The following is a 7,406-nucleotide window of genomic DNA, read 5'->3' as shown; positions in this document are numbered from 1 at the left end:
CGAAACCGCTCATCCTCAAATGAGAGTGACGAATACTCCAATCGTTGGATATTCAAATTCGCAAAAAAGGTCTGTCCAGACTCAGTTCCAGCTCAACCGCCATTCTGGGAAACCCAGAGTGACGATGCGTTGGACAGACCATTCACTATGCTGGATTTTTCTATGGCTCTTCTTTCATCAAACAATTCCTCTCCGGGACGCGATATGATTAAGTTTAATCTTCTTAAAAATCTCCCTGATATCGCTAAAAGACGGTTGCTTGATCTGTTCAACTCATTCATAGAGCATAACATTGTTCCACTTGAATGGAGACAGGTCAAAGTAATAGCTATTCAAAAGCCTGGGAAACCAGCGTCTGATCATAATTCGTACCGCCCGATCGCTATGTTATCATGTTTAAGGAAATTGTTAGAAAAAATGATCCTATCCCGACTCGATCACTGGGTCGAATCAAACAACATGCTTTCCAGTACACAATTTGGCTTTCGCAAGGGCAAAGGAACAAACGATTGTCTAGCGTTGCTTTCATCAGATATTCAACTAGCCTTTGCGGACAAGGAGCAATTGGCTTCAGTTTTCTTGGATATCAAGGGCGCTTTTGATTCAGTTTCCATAGAAATATTGTCAGAAAACTTGCACAATAGTGGACTACCTGGAATATTGAATAATTTTTTGTACAATCTGTTGTCAGAAAAACACATGAGCTTCACTCTCGGTCAACTGACAACTTCCAGAATTAGCTATATGGGTCTGCCCCAAGGCTCATGTCTAAGTCCCTTGCTTTATAATTTTTATGTTAAAGATATTGACAACTGTTTGGAAGAACCATGCACGCTTAGACAACTTGCAGATGATGCTGTGGTCTCTATGAAGGGCCCACGAGCGGAAATCTTGCAAAGACCATTGCAAAATTCCCTTGATAATCTATCCACATGGGCTAGAAATTTAGGGATCGAGTTTGCTCCGCAAAAAACTCAACTGGTCGTATTTTCAAGGAAGCGGAATCCAGCCCAACTAAAGCTTAAGCTATTGGGAACAGACATCGATCAGTCTTTGACTTCAAAATACCTTGGGGTCTGGTTTGATTCAAAAGGCACTTGGCGAACCCATATTAGATATTTAACGGAAAAATGCCAACAAAGGATCAATTTTCTACGAACAATTACCGGAACATGGTGGGGTGCTCACCCGGAAGACCTCATAAAACTCTATAAAACAACCATTCTATCTGTTCTAGAGTATGGCTCTTTCTGTTTTCTCTCAGCAGCAAACTGCCACCTGATTAAATTGGAACGAATTCAATATCGTTGTTTGCGTATCGCCTTAGGGTGTATGCACTCAACACATAATGCGAGCCTAGAGGTTCTGGCAGGGGTTTTACCGCTACAGAACCGATTCTGGGAGCTCTCGCTAAGAATACTTATTAAGTGTGGAGTGAGCAACACACTCGTTATCGAAAATTTCGAAGAATTGCTCAAACTGAATGCTCAGTCAAAATTCATGAGAGTTTATCTCTACTACATGTCATCTGACATTAGCCTTCCATGTTATAACCCTCCACGTGTACGCTTCACCAATGACAGTTCCTCTGTTGAATATGATCTGTCCATGAAACAAGCTATTCATGGAATTCCAGATCAACTTCGATGTATTACTATCCCACGTATTTTTAACGCAAAGTACCAGAATGTCGATTCCTACAGGAGATATTTCACTGACGGGTCCCGTATAAATGGATCCACTGGCTTCGGTGTCTTCAATGAAAACTCTTCCGCCTTCCGAAAACTTCAGGAACCTTGCACGGTTTATGTTGCTGAGCTGGCAGCAATCAACTTCGCTTTGGGGATGATCTCAAACATGCCCGCAGACCACTTCTTCATCTTCTCGGATAGCCTCAGTTCTATTGAGGCACTCCGATCGATGAAACCTGCAAAGCATGCATCTTACTTTCTTACAAAAATAAGAGAGCAGATGTGTGTACTGGTCGAAAGATCATATAAGATTACCTTTGTATGGGTCCCCTCACATTGCCTAATTTATGGCAATGAGAAGGCGGACTCTCTCGCAAAGGTGGGCGCTGAGGAAGGTGAGATTTATGATAGACGAATTTCACACGATGAATTTTTTCATTTAGTACGTCAAAGTTCTCTTCGCGGTTGGCAAAGCGATTGGCTAAATGGCCAACTGGGACGGTGGTTACATTCCATAATTCCTAGAGTTTCCTTGCGAGCGTGGTGGAAAGGTTTGGAGGTAAGTCGAGATTTCATTCGCGTGATGTCAAGACTTATGTCCAACCATTACTCGCTAGATGCACATTTGCACAGGATTAACCTCGCGGTGAGCAATATTTGTAATAGGTGTGGTTCCGGTTATGATGACATCGATCACGTAGTTTGGCAGTGCCCGGATATGAACGCCTCCAGAGCGCAACTTTTGGATACCCTTGCGGCCCGAGGTAGACAACCCTATGTTTCAGTTAGAGATGTGTTGGGAACCCGTGATTACATGTATATGGTCGCAATTTACGATTTCCTTCGCTTGTGTGGTATAAAAGTTTAATTCTCTTGTGTTTTCTTCCCCAGTTTTTTTTTTTTCTCTGTGTTGTCCCCTTTGTGTTGGATTGAGGATCCTGGCCATCCGGCAGACGAATACCGACACGAAATTGGTACCAACGCCATGAGACGAAAGTTACGATATACCTCCCGGATGTGCTGCAGAGAACCCTAAACCCAATCCTTACCATGTCCTTCCTTCAACAATTGTGACCACTAACCTCGAGTTGCCACGAGTACCCTGGCTCCATCCCGTACTAATTTTGGCACTCAAAAAGTCAATACATTGTAAATAATACAAAAGATGAATTTCGGCTCCGTAAAGCGTTAAACGCGATTGAGCCACAAATAAATGAACTAGATAAAAAAAAAAAAACATCTCCCTCCTTAAGCTAAGTATGCTGTTTCGCTCAAGAGGGTCCTAAAATGTTGGATGAAATCTTGTTTTTATTTAATAACACGAAAGAGCATGTTACTGTAACTACTTTAGCAATTTTTCCCGCTCAAATAACGGCTATATCATGTTTAAACTTTAATTTAAAAATTGGGTCCATAAATGAACCTTGACACTTAAGATCATGTTTGACGTTCGCTCAGTCGACAAAAACACCACAGGGGTTATAGTTTTTTCACTGGGGTTGTTCCTATCTGACATTTCGGAAGGGACACGGAAAACAAAATACACCCAAAATTTGAGTTTAAGCCAAGGGGTGTGACATAATCTAATAAAAAACATATAAAATGTTTTGTGGACTTAAACAAACGGAAAACATTTAAAAATTGAGTAAACAAGTGTTTATGGCCTACACTTAAGCGTTTGGCACTAAAATTGGGACAGGGCTTTAGGACCCAATTCCTTGACTGAAAGGGTCAAGAAATTTTCTACAGAGAGCCCCCTTTGAAGTGACATTTGTTCTCAACTGCGTACTGCGATCAGAAAAAAGTGATTTTCTTGACCATTTCTTGGGAGAAATTTTCCACGCATCGAGATAGGCGATTCCTTTTCTTGTCAGTAGCAAACCGGCCTTTAGAAAAGACTGTAGTCTTTGAAAAATGCAGGAAACCTTCGTATACGGGACTCTCTAACTACAGGTGATGGATTCGGGAGAACAGTATTTGTTAATGTTGGTGATGCTTCTATTGCGTCGCCATACTCTGCTAATTCAACTGGACTATTGATGAGTACTTCGGATTCATCTAACGGCGGTTTTTCCAATCGATTATCCTGTAACTCGGGAACTTCCAACGGTTGCTCATATTCTGGATCCAATTAGTCCATTTCGGGTGTTTCGTCATACATGCCAAACTCTTCAAGCAGCATAAGGACTGGTAATTGTTCTTCCTCCGGGGTGCTTGGATTACCACCATATCTACGTCGTAATTGATTTGCGTGTGACCTAATCAATCCGCTTCTTCTCTCATCATTCAACAACACGTTGTACGTCACGCTACCCTTCTTTTCAATGATTTTTCCGCAAGCCCAGTATCTCTTATTGTGAACGTAAACCTCTGCATATACCTCTTCACCAGCTACAAACGTTCTTTCTTTAGCACAGTGCGCTCGATTGAATTGAAAGTTTTGCTGATGATTGATCTGAAACGATTTATGTGCTGGTTTCTTCAACAAGTCCAAATTCGTCTTTAGTTTTCTTCCTAACATGGCCTCTGCATGTGACTTCATATCTTTGATCGATTTGTTTGGAGTGTATCTATATGTGAACAAAAACGTTTGGAGTGCTTCTACCAGTCCGTCATCATCCATTTTTTTCAGTGCTCTTTTCAATGTATCTACGAAGCGCTCGGCTTGTCCATTTGATTGAGGATGGTATGGAGGAATATTGATGTGTTCGATACCATTCTTCTTGCAAAACGTCTCGAACGAGCTGGAATCAAATTGTGTACCATTGTCGGTGATAATTGCATCTGGTAGTCCAAAACGTGCTGTAGATTCTCGAAGTTTATTCACAGTCACAGTAGCAGTCATGGAATTTGTACAGTATTTTTCTGGCCACTTTATAAGTGCGTCGACGATAACCAGAAAATACTTGCCCTTGAATGGACCAGCGTAATCCATATGAATCCGGGACCAAGGCTGCGCTGGAATAGGCCATGATGAAAGCGTTGTTTTCACTGGAGATTTGGCCACTGCTGCACAACGGGTACAAGTACGGACGTAATTTTCAATATCCACATCGATGTTTGGCCAGAATACATAGCTACGTGCTATTCCTTTCATCCTTTCCATACCAGGATGCCCGGCGTGTAGTTGTTTCAGAACTGCAGTACGAAGGACTCCGGGAATTACCACTCTATCGGACAACATTATACAATCGCCTGAGCTGTATAACGATTCTTGACGATTTTTGAATGATTTGACCTCTTGTGTTAAATTGTTTGTTGACCATCCAATGTTTATCTGTTGAAGTACATTTTGAAGGGTTTTATCTTTCTTGGTAGCAGCTACAACCATTTCATGTGTGATTGGAAGCGTTGAAAGAGATTCGGCTTGAATATTTCTAATGCTAGTTTCCATCCGAGTACTTGCAATTACGTATTCCTCTTCAGGTCTTGAATGCTGATTGATAAGCCTTGATAAAAAGTCAGCATAGCCAAAACTTTCTGTTGACTTGAATTCAATTTTGAAGTTAAAACCCAACGCTGTAGCCGGTTGGCTGTGTGAACCGGGATACCCTTTTTTGAGCCAAAAATGGAAATCAGCGGCTTATGGTCTGTTTGTAATGTGAATTGACGGCCAAATAGCTTCTGATGGAATTTCGTAACAGCAAAGATGAGCGCTAATGCTTCTTTTTCTCCTTGGCTGTATCCTTTTTCTGCTTGAGTCATGGTTCGTGAAGCGTGACAAACTGCTTTGATGCTTCCATTCGGATATCGATGAAACAAAACAGCTCCCACGCCACTCATCGAGGCATCAGCGGCCACAATTATTACGAGCCTTGGATCGTAATGTGTGAGCAATAGATTTGACTGTAAAATTTGCTTGAATTGGTTGAATGACTGTTGACAAGCTTGTGACCAGTTCCACTTAACGTCTTTCTTGAGTAATGCATCCATGGGTTGTCTTAGTTCATGCATTCCTCGTACAAACTTGCTGTAATAATTCACGGCTCCCAGAAATGATCTCAATGAAGTCACATCATGTGGTGCTGGCATCTCACTGTTGGCACGAACTTTCTTCGGATCCGGACGAATTCCTTGACAATCAACGATAAAGCCTAGGTACTTGATTTCACTCATGAAGAAGTTACACTTTTCAATCTTGAGCGTGAATCCGAACTCACGAATACGAGCAAATAGGCACTCGAGATGATGAATGTGTTCTTCAACAGAATCGCTTGCGACAATTAGATCGTCCAGGTATCCACTCACTCCTTCGAGACCAGCTATCATGTTATCCACAATTTCTTGAAATGCCCCTGGAGCTGTTTTGACGCCAGGAGAAAGTCTTGTGAACTCGAAAAGTCCTTTGTGAGTATTGATCGTAAGTAGCTTACGTGATGATGGCTCGACCTCAACCTGTAGATAAGCGTCGGAAAGGTCTATTTGACTGAAAACTTTCTTATTAGCTAGCTTCGCAAAAATATCTTGAGGTAGCGGTAAAGGATGCTGATGCGGTTCCAATGCAGAATTTGATCCAGTTGAGTACCCGCATAAATATGAACTATACTCTCACTTTTTCCCAGACCATCCACAACAATTTGCGACAATAGCTATTTTCACAGTCTGGCAAATGGTAAATTGGAAAATCACAGTATGGGAAATAGGCGGTTAAGTTATGTAACCATTTGAAAATGGCGATTTTCCCGAACAAAATTTTTCGTGTACAATTTGCGTAATGGTCTATATATTGTCCATTTTTTCTCACATGCACTGTAAAGCAAACTGTTTGAGAATAGTTGAACAATAAAGTTAAAATAAAGCAAACAATATATGTTTTACTGTTGGTTTACAGTAAGTTATTGTAATTTCACCCTTTACTGTACCATTCTGATATGTTTAGAACTTAATGAAATAACGCATATATACATTATAATGTATTTTAATTACTTTGTCGCAATAATCTAAATCATATGTATAAATCAGCACGTTTTTGGATCAGATAAATGCAGCGGAAAAAGAGGCTTGTCCGAACTTCGACGTTAAACCGGGATAGGTGATTCCTCATTATCTGGATCAAAAGATACCAGCACCGCCATCGATAGCATCTTGGAATGTTGGCTCCTTGGAAGTAGGTTTGCCTAAAGTTGCTCGAAATAAATGTCTGCTCTCGTTTGATGCTGCGGGAAAATCCGCAGACTATTGGCCGATGATACGAAGTCAGCTTATGGGCACCGCTTTCAACCTGAGTAAAACAAACATTTCGAGGATTTTCTCGGTATAAAATAATGTAGAAAATACCTGCCAACAGATTACGATCGAATTCATCCGGCGGATACTGGGAACGGAACCTTCTTCTTCTTCTTCTTTCTGGCGTTACGTCCCAACTGGGACAAAGCCTGCTTCTCAGCTTAGTGTTCTTATGAGCACTTCCACAGTTATTAACTGAGAGCTTTCTTTGCCAATTGACCATTTTTGCATGTGTATATCGTGTGGCAGGTACGAAGATACTCTATGCCCTGGGAAGTCGAGAAAATTTCCAACCCGAAAAGATCCTCGACCGGTGGGATTCGAACCCACGACCCTCAGCTTGGTCTTGCTGAATAGCTGCGCGTTTACCGCTACGGCTATCTGGGAACGGAACCTACTGGAGAGAATTCAACGCTGTTGGATCGATGAAGACAAAACTGTAGTGCTGGACGAGGGCTACCACTTGCCTGGCTATACTAAGTAGCTGAA

The sequence above is a fragment of the Aedes aegypti genome, chromosome 3, assembly GCF_002204515.2.
Source record: "Aedes aegypti strain LVP_AGWG chromosome 3, AaegL5.0 Primary Assembly, whole genome shotgun sequence".
Taxonomy (NCBI): Eukaryota; Metazoa; Arthropoda; class Insecta; order Diptera; family Culicidae; genus Aedes; species Aedes aegypti.
The sequence above is the reverse complement of the archived record's forward strand: the minus strand, read 5'-3'. Positions refer to the sequence as shown.